Source organism: Symphalangus syndactylus, chromosome 6 (assembly GCF_028878055.3).
Source record: "Symphalangus syndactylus isolate Jambi chromosome 6, NHGRI_mSymSyn1-v2.1_pri, whole genome shotgun sequence".
NCBI classification, from domain to species: Eukaryota; Metazoa; Chordata; class Mammalia; order Primates; family Hylobatidae; genus Symphalangus; species Symphalangus syndactylus.
Window position 1 is genome coordinate 35663115 of NC_072428.2, and position 15136 is coordinate 35678250.

The 15136-nt window shown below is 40.8% G+C and overlaps 1 pseudogene; it reads right to left on the reverse strand.

The window, feature by feature from the left end:
• Window positions 1-3224: 3224 nt before the first annotated feature.
• Window positions 3225-13035, reverse strand: LOC134737062 (high mobility group protein B1-like; annotated as a pseudogene).
• Between the last annotated feature and the right edge of the window lie 2101 nt (window positions 13036-15136).

Sequence of the window (15136 nt, forward strand, 5' to 3'; positions counted from 1 at the left end):
GTTCCTATTTCTCCACATCCTCTCCAGCACCTGTTGTTTCCTGACTTTTTAATGATGGCCGTTCTAACTGGTGTGAGATGGTATCTCATTGTGGTTTTGATTTGCGTTTCTCTGATGGCCAGTGATGATAAGCATTTTTTCATGTGTCTGTTGGCTGCATAAATGTCTTCTTTTGAGAAGTGTCTGTTCATATCCTTCACCCACTTTTTGATGGGGTTGTTTTTTTCTTGTAAATTTGTTTGAGTTCTTTGTAGATTCTGGATATTAGCCATTTGTCAGATGAGTAGATTGCAAAAATTTTCTCCCATTCTGTAGGTTGCCTGTTCACTCTGATGGTAGCTTCTTTTGCTGTGCAGAAGCTGTTTAGTTTAATTAGATCCCATTTGTCAATTTTGGCTTTTGTTGCCATTGCTATTGGTGTTTTAGACATGAAGTCCTTGCCCATGCCTATGTCCTGAATGGTATTGCCTAGGTTTTCTTCTAGGGTTTTTATGGCTTTAGGTCTAATATGTAAGTCTTTAATCCATCTTGAATTAATTTTTGTATAAGGTGTAAGGAAGGGATCCAGTTTCAGCTTTCTAGATATGGCTAGCCAGTTTTCCCAGCACCATTGATTAAATAGGGAATCCTTTCCCCATTGCTTGTTTTTGTCAGGTTTGTCAAAGATCAGATGGTTGTAGACGTGTAGTATTATTTCTGAGGGATCTGTTCTGTTCCATTGGTCTATATCTCTGTTTTGGTATCAGTATCATGCTGTTTTGGTTACTGTAGCCTTGTGGTATAGTTTGAAGTCAGGTAGGGTGATGCCTCCAGCTTTGTTCTTTTGGCTTAGGATTGTCTTGGCAATGCAGGCTCTTTTTTGGTTCCATATGAACTTGAAAGTAGTTTTTTCCAATTCTGTGAAGAAAGTCATTGGTAGCTTGATGGGGATGGCATTGAATCTATAAATTACCTTGGCATTTTCACAATATTGATTCTTCCTATCCATGAGCATGGAATGTTCTTCCCTTTGTTTGTGTCCTCTTTTATTTCATTGAGCAGTGGTTTGTAGTTCTCCTGGAAGAGGTCCTTCACATCCTTTGTAAGTTGGATTCCTAGGTATTTTATTCTCTTTGAAGCAATTGTGAATGGGAGTTCACTCATGTTTTGGCTCTCTGTTTGTCTGTTATTGGTGTATGAGAATGCTTGTGATTTTTGCACGTTGATTTTGTATCCTGAGACTTTACTGAAGTTGCTTATCAGCTTAGGAGGTTTTGGGCTGAGACGATGGGGTTTTCTAAATATACAATCATGTCATCTGCAAACAGGGACAATTTGACTTCCTCTTTTCCTAATTGAATATCCTTTATTTCTTTCTCCTGCCTGATTGCCCTGGCCAGAACTTCCAACACTATGTTGAATAGGAGTGGTGAGAGAGGGCATCCCTGTCTTGTGCCTGTTTTCAAAGGGAATACTTCCAGTTTTTGCCCATTCAGTATGATATTGGCTGAAGGTTTGTCATAAATAGCTCTTATTATTTTGAGATACGTCCCATCAATACCTAATTTACTGAGAGTTTTTGGCATGAAGGGCTGTTGAATTTTGTCAAAGGCCTTTACTGCATCTATTGAGATAATCATGTGGTTTTTGTCGTTGGTTCTGTTTATATGCTGGATTACATTTATTGATTTGCATATGTTGAACCAGCCTTGCATCCCAGGGATGAAGCCCACTTGATCATGGTGGATAAGCTTTTTGATGTGCTGCTGGATTCGGTTTGCCAGTATTTTATTGAGGATTTTTGCATCGATATTCATCAGGAATATTGGTCTAAAATTCTCTTTTTTTGTTGTGTCTCTGCCAGGTTTTGGTATCAGGATGATGCTGCCCTCATAAAATGAGTTAGGGAGGATTCACTCTTTTTCTATTGATTGGAATAGTTTCAGAAGGAATGGTACCAGCTCCTCCTTGTACCGGCTGTGAATCCGTCTGGTCCTGGACTTTTTTTTAATTGATAGGCTATTAATTATTGCCTCAATTTCAGAGCCTGTTATTGGTCTATTCAAGGATTCAACTTCTTCCTGGTTTAGTCTTGGGAGAGTGTATGTGCCCAGGAATTTGTCCATTTCTTCTAGATTTTCTAGTTTATATGCATAGAGGTGTTTATAGTATTTTCTGATGGTAGTTTGTATTTCTGTGGGATCGGGGGTGATATCCCCTTTATCATTTTTTATTGTGTCTATTTGATTCTTTTCTCTTTTCTTCTTTATTAGTCTTGCTAGCGGTCTATCAATTTTGTTGATCTTTTCAAAAAACCAGCTCCTGGATTCATTGATTTTTTCAAAGGGTTTTTTGTGTCTGTATCTCCTTCAGTTCTGCTCTGATCTTAGTTATTTCTTGCCTTCTGCTAGCTTTTGAATGTGTTTGCTCTTGCTTCTCTAATTCTTTTCATTGTGATGTTAGGGTGTCAATTTTAGATCTTTCGTGCTTTGTCTTGTGGGCATCTAGTGCTATAAATTTCCCTCTACACATGGCTTTAAATGTGTCCCAGAAATTCTGGGTATGTTGTGTCTTTTTTCTCATTGGTTTCAAAGAACATCTTTATTTCTGCATTCATTTTGTTATGTAGTCAGTAGTCATTCAGGAGCAGGTTGTTCAGTTTCCATGTAGTTGAGCGGTTTTGAGTGAGTTTCTTAATCCTGAGTTCTAGTTTGATTGCACTGTGGTCTGAGAGACAGTTTGTTATAATTTCTGTTCCTTTACATTTGCTGAGGAGTGCTTTACTTCCAACTATGTGGTCAATTTTGAAATAAGTGCAATGAGGTGCTGAAAAGAATGTATATTGTGTTGATTTGGGGTGGAGAGTTCTGTAGATGTCTATTAGGTCCACTTGGTGCAGAGCTGAGTTCAATTCACGGATATCCTTTTTAACTTTCTGTCTCGTTGATATCCCCATATATAACTAATTTGTGCTGTGCACCAACAAGAACTTGCTTTAAATCTCCATGCCAATTTACAACCCCATTCTATACCAGGCAAGGTTAGTGGCTATTGAAAATACCACCAGGACAGGGCTATCTAAAGACACATTCAGTAGTGTGTTAACTATATAAAAGAAGACACTGTACAGTATAAAAACAAATCTTACACAGCCTTACATTTCAATTTTTTTTCTTTAAAAGGAGAGAGTTGTGTACAGGGTGGTTAAATGCGTTATAGACAAAAAAAACTGCACTAGAACCAACCTATTCATCATCATCATCTTCTTCATATTCATCTTCCTCATCTTCCTCCTCTTACTTCTTTTTCTTGCTTTTTTCAGCCTTGACAACTCCGTTTTTTGCTGCATCATACTTTCCTTTAGCTCGATATGCGGCAATATCATTTTCGTACTTTTCCTTCAGCTTCGCATCCCTCTTTTCCTAAGGCTGCTTGTCATCTGCAGCAGTGTTATTCCACGTCTCTCCCAGCTTCTTCGCAGCATCACCAATGGACAGGCCAGGACGTTCTCCTTCGATTTTTGGGCCACTCTCAGAGAAGTACAGGAAGAATGCCAAAGGGGGCCTCGGGTGCATTGGGATCCTTGAACTTCTTTTTTGTCTCCCCTTTGGGAGAGATATAGGTTTTCATTTCTCTTTTATAACGAGCTTTGTCCGCCTTTGCCATATCTTCAAATTTTCCTTTCTTTTTCTTTTTTTTTTTTTTTTTTTTGAGACGGAGTCTCGCTCTGTCGCCCTGGCTGGAGTGTAGTGGCGCGATCTCGGCTCACCCCAAGCTCCGCCTCCTGGGTTCACGCCATTCTCCTGCCTCAGCCTCCAACTACAGGCGCCTGCCACCACGCCCGGGTAATTTTTTTTTTTTTTTTTTTTCAGTAGAGACAGGGTTTCACCGTGTTAGCCGGGATGGTCTCCATCTCCTGACCTCGTGATCCACCTGCCTCGGCCTCCCAAAGTGCTGGGATTACAGGCGGGAGCCACCCAGCCAAATTTTCCTTTCTCTTTAGCAGACATGTTCTTCCACCTCTCTGAGCACTTCTTAGAAAACTCCGAGAAGTTGACTGAAACTCTCACTTGCCCCTGCGCTGTCTCTGTGGAGCTCAATGCACTGCAATGGCTCTATAAAGCTGTTCTTAAGAATATAGGAAAGTACTTAAGATTCAGTGTTAAGCAACGAAAACTTACAGTATGATCTTATTCCGTTAAAAAAAAAAAAAAAAAAAAAACGCTGGGTGCAGTGGCTCACACCTGTAATCTCAGCACTTTGAGGGGCTGAGGCCGGCAGATCACCTGAGGTCAGGAGTTCAAGACCAGCCTAGATAATATGGTGAAACCCCCTCTCCACTAAAAATACAAAAATTTGCCAGGCGTGGTGGTGGGTGCCTGTAATCCCAGCTACTCAGGAGGCTGAGGCAGGAGAATCGCTTGAACCCAGGAGGCAGAGTTTGCGGTGAGCTGAAATTGCACCATTGCACTCCTGCCTGGGTGACAGAGTAAGACTCCATCTCAAAAAAATAAAAATAAAAAATAAAAAAATAAAAATAAAATAAAATGCTTAGAACAAGGACTGGAAGGAAATAGTGTGAATATTAACAATGGGTGCCTGTGAAGGTAAGAGGTGGGCTGAATTTTGCTTTATCTCTTTACATTTTCTGTATTTCTGAACTTTTTGTAGTAGACATGTATTAATTCGATAGGAAAAATAATATTCTTTTTACGAAAAGACTGGAAGGAAGTAGATTAAGACTTTTTTTTTTTTTTCAAACCCTTAGCTGGTCCTTCTCACTTATAGAAAATGATACTTTACACACCATTGACATCGTGCTTGGCCGTGTGACTTGCTTTACTCAATAAAATGTAAGTGGAAGTGATATATTACTTCCAAGCAGAATTCTTAAAGGCATCAAACGGTTCTTCTGTCTCTCTTTTCCTTCTGCCATGAGAACAGCATATCCCATAGAGAAGCTGTTCCCTTTATCCTATATCCCCAAGTGAAGAGGTCATAGAGCAGAGTCATAGCCAATCCCCAAAGAATGTATATAATCTGTGATGGTTAATATTGGGTGTCAACTTGATTGGATTGAAGGATGCAAAGTATTGTTCCTGGGTGTGTCCGTGAGGGTGTTGCCAAAGGAGATTAACATTTGAGTCAGTGGACTGGGAGAGGTAGACCTACCCTCGACCTGGGTGGGGAACATCTAATCAGCTGCCAGCATGGCTAGAATAAATCAGGCAGAAGAGAGTGAAATGAGCAGACTCGCTGAGTCTTCTGGCCTTCATCTTTTTCCTGTGCTGGAGGCTTCCTGCCCTCAAACATCAGACTCCAAGTTCCTCAGCTTTTGGACTCCTGGATTGGTATCACCTTGCGTTGCAAAGCTCAGGCAAAGCATGGTAGAAGGGTGGCATGTTTAAATTCTGTATATTCAGAATCATTCGCCAGTGACTTGCCAGGGGCTCTCAGGCTTTTGGCCACAGACTGAAGGCTACAGTGTCAGCTTCCCTACTTTTGAGGTTTGGGGTCTTGAAACAGCTTCCTTGCTCCTCAGCTTGCAGACAGCCTATTGGGGGACTTTACCTTGTGATTGTGTGGGTCAATACTCCTTAATAAACTCCCCTTCATATACACTTCTATCCTATTAGTTCTGTCCCTCTAGGGAACCCTGACTAATACATAATCTAAGCAAGAAATAAAACTTTATTGTTTTAAACCTCTAAGATTGAGGGGTTGTTTGTTACTGAAACATAATTTGGAGAAAGCTAGCTGATACATAGACACTCAGACATAAAATGCACAAGGCAACAATATCATAACATAGAAATAAGGCAACAAACAAAAACCAACGAAATGAAAATGTCAGACTAAATAATTTCTTAAATCTCCTTCCAGCTCTGAATGAAACAGGCATGGCACACTGAAAGGCCTACAGTGGCCAGGTGGCCAAGATCAATATATGAAGCATCCCTGAAGCAAGTGCTGAGAAATATAATACCTGCCTAATTACACTGTATTTAAAAATACTTCTGGAGCAAGCAAAGTACATATGCCAACTGTACATTGCACCTCCTGCCTATACTCTTTGTAGCCACCTCTTTGATCAATAGCAGGTCTCCAATCAGGAGCACTTAGATGTAAGAAACCCTGAGAAAGCTGGAGGCAGTTTTGAAATGGGTCCAGATAACCTCTTAAGGTGATTCGCATGCTGGTGAAACGTGTTACGTGAGTTCACACCGTTGTTTAGAGCACGGGCTTTGGAGTTAGACCTAGTTTGGGTTCCTAGCTCCAGTTACTAGCTCCATGATCTCTGGCAAATTGCTTTTAATCTCTCTAAGCTTTAGTTACATTTTTGGAAAATAAGATAATAATAGAATCTACTTTGTGGGGAGTGAATGAAGTAATGCACTTAGTATAATCCTTGATAAATGTGAGCTGTTGCCAATATTATTATTATTTTCTCTTGGTTATGAAGTAATCCTTGGAGCTGATGCCCTCTTGCAAATGTAGTTTAAAATCAATGCAAAGGCTATAAGTCTTTAAAAATACTTTTTTTTTTTTTGAGACAGGATCTTGCTCTGTTGCCCAGGCTGGGGTGCAGTGGCACAATCATGGCTTGCTGCAGCCTGGACCTCCAGGGCTCAAGCATTCCTTCCACCTTAGTTTCTCAAGTAACTGGGACTACTGACATGCACCACCATGCCCAGCTAATTTTTTAAAACTCTTTGTAGAGACAAGGTCTCACTATGTTGCCTAAGCTAGTCTCAGAATCCTGGACACAGTCTGTGGCCAAAGGCCTGAGAGCCCCTGGCAAATCACTGGTGAATGATTCTGAATACTACAGAATTTAAATATGCCACCCTTCTACCACTCTTTGCCTGAGCTTTGCAATGCAGGGTCATACCAGTCCAGGAGTCCAAAAGCTGAGGAACTTGGGGAGTCTGATGCTCGAGGGCAGGAAACCTCCAGCACAGAAGAAAGATGAAGGCCGGAAGACTCAGCGAGTCTGCTCATTTCACTCTCTTCTGCCTGATTCATTCTAGCCACGCTGGCAGCTGATTAGATGCTCCCTACCCAGGTCGAGGGTGGGTCTACCTCTCCCAGTCCACTGACTCAAATGTTAATCTCCTTTGGCAACACCTTCACGGACACACCCAGGAACAATACACAAACTATCCTCCCACCTTGGTTTTCCAAAGTGCTGGGATTACAGGCATGCATGAGCCAATATACCTGGCCTAAAATACGTTTCTAAAAGAAAATCACTAGTACGGTTTTAGCCCTGAGTTATCCAAATGATCAAATTGCTGTGCCCTTCTTCAAGTTTTTCTTGAAAGGTAAAAGTGGGAATATTAAATACACTCGATTTTTAGCCCTCTAGGTTTCACTAAAATGTATACTTTTTTCTTTCTCTTTGCTCTATATGTGATAAGAAAAAAGTCTTTAAAGAAGAAAAAGTTACCAGATTTGTAAACCAGTTTTCCAATTACTGAGCTTCTGCAAAGAAAGATGCCATAATTGCTCAAGGTGAAAGAAAAAAGAAAGAGATATCATAAATTATCATGAAGATCGATGGTAGAAGCTTTCTGAAGACCCAGAGAGCACTGTGGCCTGTCTTACCTGTCAGACATGAGAGAATAAAACTGCTCACTCACCAGAAGATACTTGTATGCAACCATCCTTCAGCTAGATTTTTTTCTTCCCTACTTTCTTGGACACACACACACACACACCAAAAATAACTTTATCATAAAGCTCCAACTACGTAAGGGATAAAGATGAGTTGGAACACAGAGTGGTTGGTATGCAGCAAGATCAAAAAAAAAAAAAAGGAAAGAGAAAAAGAAGAAAAATCAGAGAGTGGGAGTTGCCCCACTGGCTGTCAGTGGCAAGAAAAAGCACTGTGAATCAAAATGAAACAAGAAAGATACTAGAGGTATGGTTATCTCAAATTGGTGCACTTTGATTCGTTGTTATTTTCCACAATCTGTCTTTGATTACAGACCCTATCTTTAGAAGGCAGACTTGGACAAGGCAAAGGTAAAATGCTTATGGACAACTGGCCCAACACTGACTATAAGAATATCTTTTGGCTGCTTAGGTAATTTTCTTGATTGAGTGAATCTCACTTTCCTGGGGGCTAGTAAAGCACCTGGATATTTTGTCCTTTGAGCCATCAATGAGAATTTCTCCTGCAGTAGCCTTCTAGAACTAAGTTGCTGATTTTTTAACTCCCTTCACTGGTTTCACGTGGGGAAAAAAATAAAAAGCCTTTTCAATTGGGTTAATGTTTGACTTGTTTTGCTTTTCATATACTGTTCACCGTATGTGATAATATTTTTATTCACTCAATAAACATTTACTGGGCGTATCTCTAGGCCAGGTATTCCTGAGGACAGAGCAATAAAATAGATGCAGCTTCTGCTTTCATTAAGTTTATGACCTATCAGGGAAGAGGACTAATAGGCTATTGTGATAAGGTTCTGAGGAAGCTTGTGTTAAGAATAGTAAACATTAATTGAATGATTTTTAGGAGCCAAGTACAAAGTACATTTTGTGCATTAACTCACTGAATCCCTATGACAATTAGATAAGGTTGGTAATATTCTTATCTCCATTCAAAAGATGAGAAAACTGAGGCAGAGAGCAAATATACAACTTGCCCAAGGTCACCAACTTGTTGGTAGCTGGGCTATGAACCTAGGCAGTCTGGCTTTAGATATGGCACTTTTAGCCATTATACTATAATTTAAAAAGCTCCAGGTACACAGGGTTGGGGAAGAGTGTTCTCTAATCTGGTACAGGTGGTAACTTTGCTGAGTCCTGCAGAACAAACAGGATTTAACCTGGGAAGGGTGGTTGTATCCAGCGTAAATGCTTTCAGCTGCAAGTAACAGAAACCCAGCCAACAGTGACATAAACAAAGAGAGGATTGTTTTTCTACGTAACAAAATGTCTGGCGGTAAGTAGTTTCTAACATTGGCCCAGGGGATCTAGGAAGTCAGACTTCTGGTCAACATCACTTTCCTTTCTCTTACTGGTCTGTGACAGGTGTAGGTCTCGTAATCAATTTCTAGGGGAGAAAGGGGAGCATGGGGCTGAAAATTTTTGCTTACATATCTTCTTCTTGTAAAGAAGGAGAAATCTCTCAAGATGTCACGAAACGACTTCCTTTAAAAAATCATTAGCTAGAACTGGACTATATGTCACTTCTAGACCAGGGTCTGCACCTACCTTCCTTGAGACTAAGAGATTTCCAGGATTCTGTTGGCAAATAGAAAGGAAAGACTGAATTTTGAGTAGGCAACATACAGTGCCTGCCAGAAAAGAGAATCATGTCCTAGGAAGAGGGAATCACACATGCAAAATCTTGGCAGAAAACCAGAGCATGACAAAATGAAGAGTGGAAAGATGCTGAGTATGGCTGGAGACTAGCTTGACAGATGGCAAGAGATGAGGCTGGAAGGGGTTGGAGAGCCCAGAGCGTGAAAAGCTGTGCCTAAGGAGTTTATATTGTGTTCTAAAGACAAAGGGAAATCAATAAAGGATTTTAGATAAGGCAATGACCTGAGGTGACTTGTTTAGAAAGCTCATTCTGGCAGCTCTGTGAAGAATATTTGAAGGGTACTAGGAAGATGAGAGGGAAGAAAAGTCATTGAGAAGATGCTGCAGAGGTCCAGGTGCAGGATGCTGGTGTCTTGAGCTGTTATAGAGGCGTGGTGATGGAAAGGGGTAGCTCATCATTTTTAGGAGGTAGAATCAAAGACTCGATGATTGGGTTTGGGAGTGAGACCCTAGCAGCCTGATGAGAATTACTGATGAATATTGTCTGCATTTCCGTTAGTAAAAACAGTATCATGAAAAGGCGTGGTTGCTGAAACCACCCAAGGGGCAAGTTAAGTGGCAACTACTGTGGAAGAAAAGCCATACAGTCTGTCTATTCTTTTTTTTTCTTTTTTTTTTTTTTTTTTTTTTGAGACAGGGTCTCACTCTGTCACCCAGGCTGGAGTGCAATGGCACAATCTCGGCTCACTGCAACCTCTGTCTCCCAGGCTCCCACCTCAGCTGGGACTACAGGTGTGTGCCACTACGCTGGCTGATTTTTTGTAGAGACAGGGTCTCACTTTGTTTCCCAGGCTTGTCTAGAAACTTTGGGCTCAAGTGAGCCTCCCACCTTGGCCTCCCAAAGTACTGGGATTACAGGAGTGAGCCACGACACCTGGCCCATTCATTTTTTAACTTGAATGTTATTTCTGTTATACACATGCATATGTCACATTGAATCGTTTCACGACACTTGCAATGAGAAACCGCTGTCAAATTATGATCACACCACTGCACTCCAGCCTGGGCACCAGGGCAAGACTCTGCCTCAAAATAAATAAATAAATAGGCACTGTCCTTTGCCCCAATTTACTCCACTAACGATTACGACTCCACAGAAGCATCTACTGAATATTTCAGCTGTTTCTTCTGATGCTTTTTTCCACGCTTCTAATTAACATGATTGTTCTGCTATTTCTTGACTTCTAACTATGGAAAGTAGGATTTGGGCTTCTTCCATTTCACCACCTCCCCTTCCATCACACATGTACACACAAGCCCTCTGAGCCTTCCAATGTCATTATCTATCATAAATTGGAGTTAAAACAATATCCATTGTTTGCTTTATTATGACCATGTGACTGTTATTCATAGATGAGACATTCAAAACATTATGATTTCATTCTCATTCTTGTACAATGTTTCGGGTAAGAAATTGCCTTGCTTTCTATGAATCTAAAAGTAAATCATTTCTTAATCTTCACTAGAAATGTAAATATTTTTGTCAACATATGGAAACTTGTTAGCTTATCTAACGGTACCACTTTTTTTCTTGAAGATCTCCATCTGGGAGCCTCCAACTCCTCTGCTCCAATGTGAACTCGTTATTCTCTAGGCATGTGTATCAGCTATTTCAGTAAAACAAACTACCCTAGGATTTAGCGGTGAAAAACAACAATCAGTTGTTTATTCAGTTCATTTATTTAGTTCGCAATTCTTCAGGTTGGCAATTGGGATTGAGCACAACTGAATGGTCCTCCTGGCCTTGTCAGGACTCCTTCAGACATCTGCAGTTAATTGCAGCTTAGTTAAGTAGCTGTGCTTGGGGCAGGAGGTTGGTGGGTGGCTATTGGATAGTATGATTTCTTATCCTTTTAGCAGGTTAGCCCAGGCTCGGTGGTAGAGGCAAGGATCTGAGAGAAAGGAAATATGTAAAGCCTGCTGAGGCTAGGATTAGAAAGGTTCACTGTGACTTCTATCACTTTGTACTGGCTAAACAAGTCACAAGGCTAGCCAAGATTCAAGAGGTACAAAAATAGACTCCATGTCTTGATGGAAGAATCTGAAAAGTCACTTTACAAAGAATATAGATACAGGAAGGTCACCAACTGGGGCTATCAATTTAAGCAATCTACCTGTCTGGTACATAACTATTGTCCCAGGATGTCCTTCTACCCTCACCATTTGAGTTCTTGTTTTCATCTTGTATTGGATCTCCTGTGTATCAGTCAGGCTTCAGAAATGATGCCACCATCCTGGCTAACACAGTGAAACCCCGTCTCTACTAAAAATACAAAAAATTAGCCGGGCATGGTGGTGGGCGCCTGTAGTCCCAGCTACTCGGGAGGCTGAGGCAGGAGAATGGCTTGAACCCGGGAGGCAGAGCTTGCAGTGATCCGAGATTGCACCACTGCACTCCAGCCTGGGCGACAGAGCGAGACTCCATCTCAAAAAAAAAAAAAAAAAGACAGAAATGATGCCAGTTATTTTAACAGACCAGAGGGTGAGAGGTGGCTTAGCTGATGCTAGTATCTCTGAGGGGCATAGGAGGCTGATTTTGAAAGTGTTGGGAAAACTGTCAACTGGATTAGCAGTTGCTATAAGAAGGAAATTTTGCTGCCGGGGGGAGAAGTGTTGCCAATGTGATGCTCTCAGGAACTGCAAGAGAACAGCAAGCAAACAGTAAGGAGTAAGTCCCTTCTTCCTCCTCCAGCCCTCCAGTCTCCCTCTAGCAACCCTGCTCTCCACTAGCAGAGTTTAACAGGGAGTCAGCTGGCCAAGGTGAAGAGTGATTTTTGGAGTCTGAGCCCCAGAATCGTTTAGCAGAGTATGGAATTGTGGGTTTGCAGCTGCAAGACAAGATAACAGGCACACTCTGTTTTCTGGTTTCTATGTCTTCCTCATTTTTGTCTCTTCAGTAACTTCCTAAGGAAGGATGCATGTGAGGTAGACTGTTTCAGATCTTTAATATCTGAAATATCATTAGCCTACCATCACAATTATAGTTTGGCTGAATATGGAGATCATTTCCCTCATTATTTTGAAGGCATTGCTCCATTATTTTCTAGCATCCAGTGTGGCCATTAAGTCTGATGCCATATGGATGTCTGAACTTTTGTATATGACTTATTTTTATTGATTTTTGTTTGTTTGATCTTTTCTTTCTGGCTGCTTTTAGGATATATCTCTTTATCTCCGTTATCCTGAAATCACAATAATTTACCTTAGTTCTGTTTTTTCTCTGTTTTTAAAAAAAAATTCATTCTGCACAGTAGTTAATAGGTCTTTTCAGTCTACAAACTCATTTCTGGGAAATTTTATTGAAGACTTTGATCATTTCTTCATATCTTTTTTCTCTGTTCTTTCTTTCAGGAATTCTTGTGAGCCAGTTGTGGAATCATGTAAGTTTTTCACCATTGTTTTCTTACTGTCAAGTGTATAATTCCCCTGTTTGCAGTATGGTGCCCTCGTGTTTAGCAGTGCCTGATATCCAGAAGAGTCCTTATGATTCAGCACCTCCACAGAGTATACCTCCAGGCTCTGGGATATAATAAGAGTATTTACTTGATTGTTTAGGGCAGGAGAAAAGATGTAGAAGTCAAGATAATGCCTTTTACCAAACTCGCAGCTCATTCCTCTTTTAGCCTCACCTGCACACTGAATTTCAGATGTACTTCCTGCCTTCAATTTCTGAATCTCTAGGCTTCTATTGCATGAACTAACTTCCTTCTTGGCTTCCTCCATTTCAGACTTTGGGTTCCTTTTTCTCTGGTCTGCTAAGACAGTTTCACTTACCCACTTGTTTTTATTTCTTTTGACCTATCTTTAACTCTATCAGCACTGCTGGAAAGCATTTCTATCAACAAGAGACAACAGAGATGTAGTTGTCTTAATTGAAAAAGATGGCAACATTGGTAAATGTGCTTCAGAGGTTGTGGTAGATTGTTGTAGCAATTCCCCCAGTGAATCAAGTTATCTGCGACCTTGCATAGCTCTCTCCCACATTGAATAAGCAAATGTGAGGCAGGTAGAGACTTCTGCATTGGGATTTACTCTCTGACTGCTAGGAACCCTGAGCCCACCAAGGGAAGAATCACTGGCTAGACTCCTAGATGGTGAGAGAACACATGGAGAGAAGCCAAATCATCCCAGCAGAACCCAGACCTGTCATACCAGCTACCAGCTGACTGCAAATGAATGAACTTATTTAATACCAACAGTAGACCCACCTACCTGAGCCTAGCCCAAATGACTGACTTGCACCATTATGAGCAAGTAAAATGATTTTTATTTTAAGCCATTAGGTTTTGGGGTGGTTTGTTATGCAGCAAGTGATAACCAATACAGAGGTGTATTGGTTGCATTTGCCTCCTTTGCATTTACAAGCCACAGAGATCAAGGCTATGCTGTTTTTATCTATGTGTCTTTGTTGACTTAGACTTGCTTTTTTTCCTTTTTTTAAATTTTTTTCTTATTTTACTTTAAGTTCTGGGAAACATGTGCAGAACGTGCAGGTTTGTTACATAGGTATCCATGTGCCATGGTAGTTTGCTGCACCTATCAACCTATCTAGACTTGTTTTTTTTAATCTCTTTATCATTTTAGTATGGTTTTGGGAAGGAGTAAAAGTAAATATACATTCATCACATTTAACTGCAAGTCTCCATTCACTTCCTCTTCATCTGTCCAACAGATATTTTCTGATTACCTAGTAGATATCAACAGCACTGGACACGTGTAACACAGCTCTCGTTTAATCTTTACAATAGTGCTATGCATTAGGCATTAGATTCCCCTTTTAACAGATGAGACAAATAAGACTCAGTGAGGTTAAGAGACTTGCTAGAGGTCTCACAATTAGTAAATAACATTGTTAGGATTTGTGCCCTTGACTGAGTGTCAAGAAAGCACCGAATATTTTCAATATACTTTGTTAAACTAGAAAATAGATGGTAGAGAGTCTAAAGTTGGAATAGATATAAGACCGATCACATAGTAGACAAGCTGACAGCTGATTGGATATGATGTGAAAAAGAAAGAATGTCTGAGAACTCTACCTCCTATTGATCTGCCTTTGACCCCATCTTAATAATGGATAGCACCACTAATAAAAGGGGACAAGAACAGAATAGACATCTTAACTGGGAAAGATGGAAAATTTGCTTCCAGGGGCTATATTCGATCTTTGTTTTTTTTTCCTTGTCTGCATCTACAGATCAAGGCTCTGCCGAGCATAATTGTTAACATTGTTGGTGGTCTCCTTTTATTCGGGAATATTGGTTGGTGCTACTTACAGGACATTTTACCAGGTAAATGGTAGTCTGATTGGGCTCCTCGGTGGGGGTGGGGAGCTGAGCCCTGTGAGGCTCAATATGGTTAACGGCTGTCGAATGGTTAAAAAGCCAGGCACTGCTTGGGAAGTATTCCCAGAAGGCCTTTTGCGCTCCGTGTAGGGGAAATTAAGTGCCAAGAAAAGTGTGTTCAATTTAGATCCACCTGGTCTGGGTTGCTTCTTTCCCTTCTTTTTCTCCAGGAAAGAGGACTATTCAAACAAAGGCACTTTGTGGTCACTTTAACCTGCTAGGAGCCAAGAGTGTTGCCAGCGAAACATGTTGAGAAGCAGAGAGAAAAACTATGCCATTTCTAATTGGTAGTAATCCCAGCTCAAAGCAGCATTCATTATCCAAGGTGCTGGCTACCCAGGACATAGAGTTGGGAGGAAAGAAAGGGTGCCTGGTTTGAGAACCTTATTTCTAGAAGAATAAAGTGGCCCTTGCTAGAAAACAGTCTCTTGCAGTACCTTCTAGCAGCAAGTGAACACTAGGAAGCTTTAATAAGAAATGTC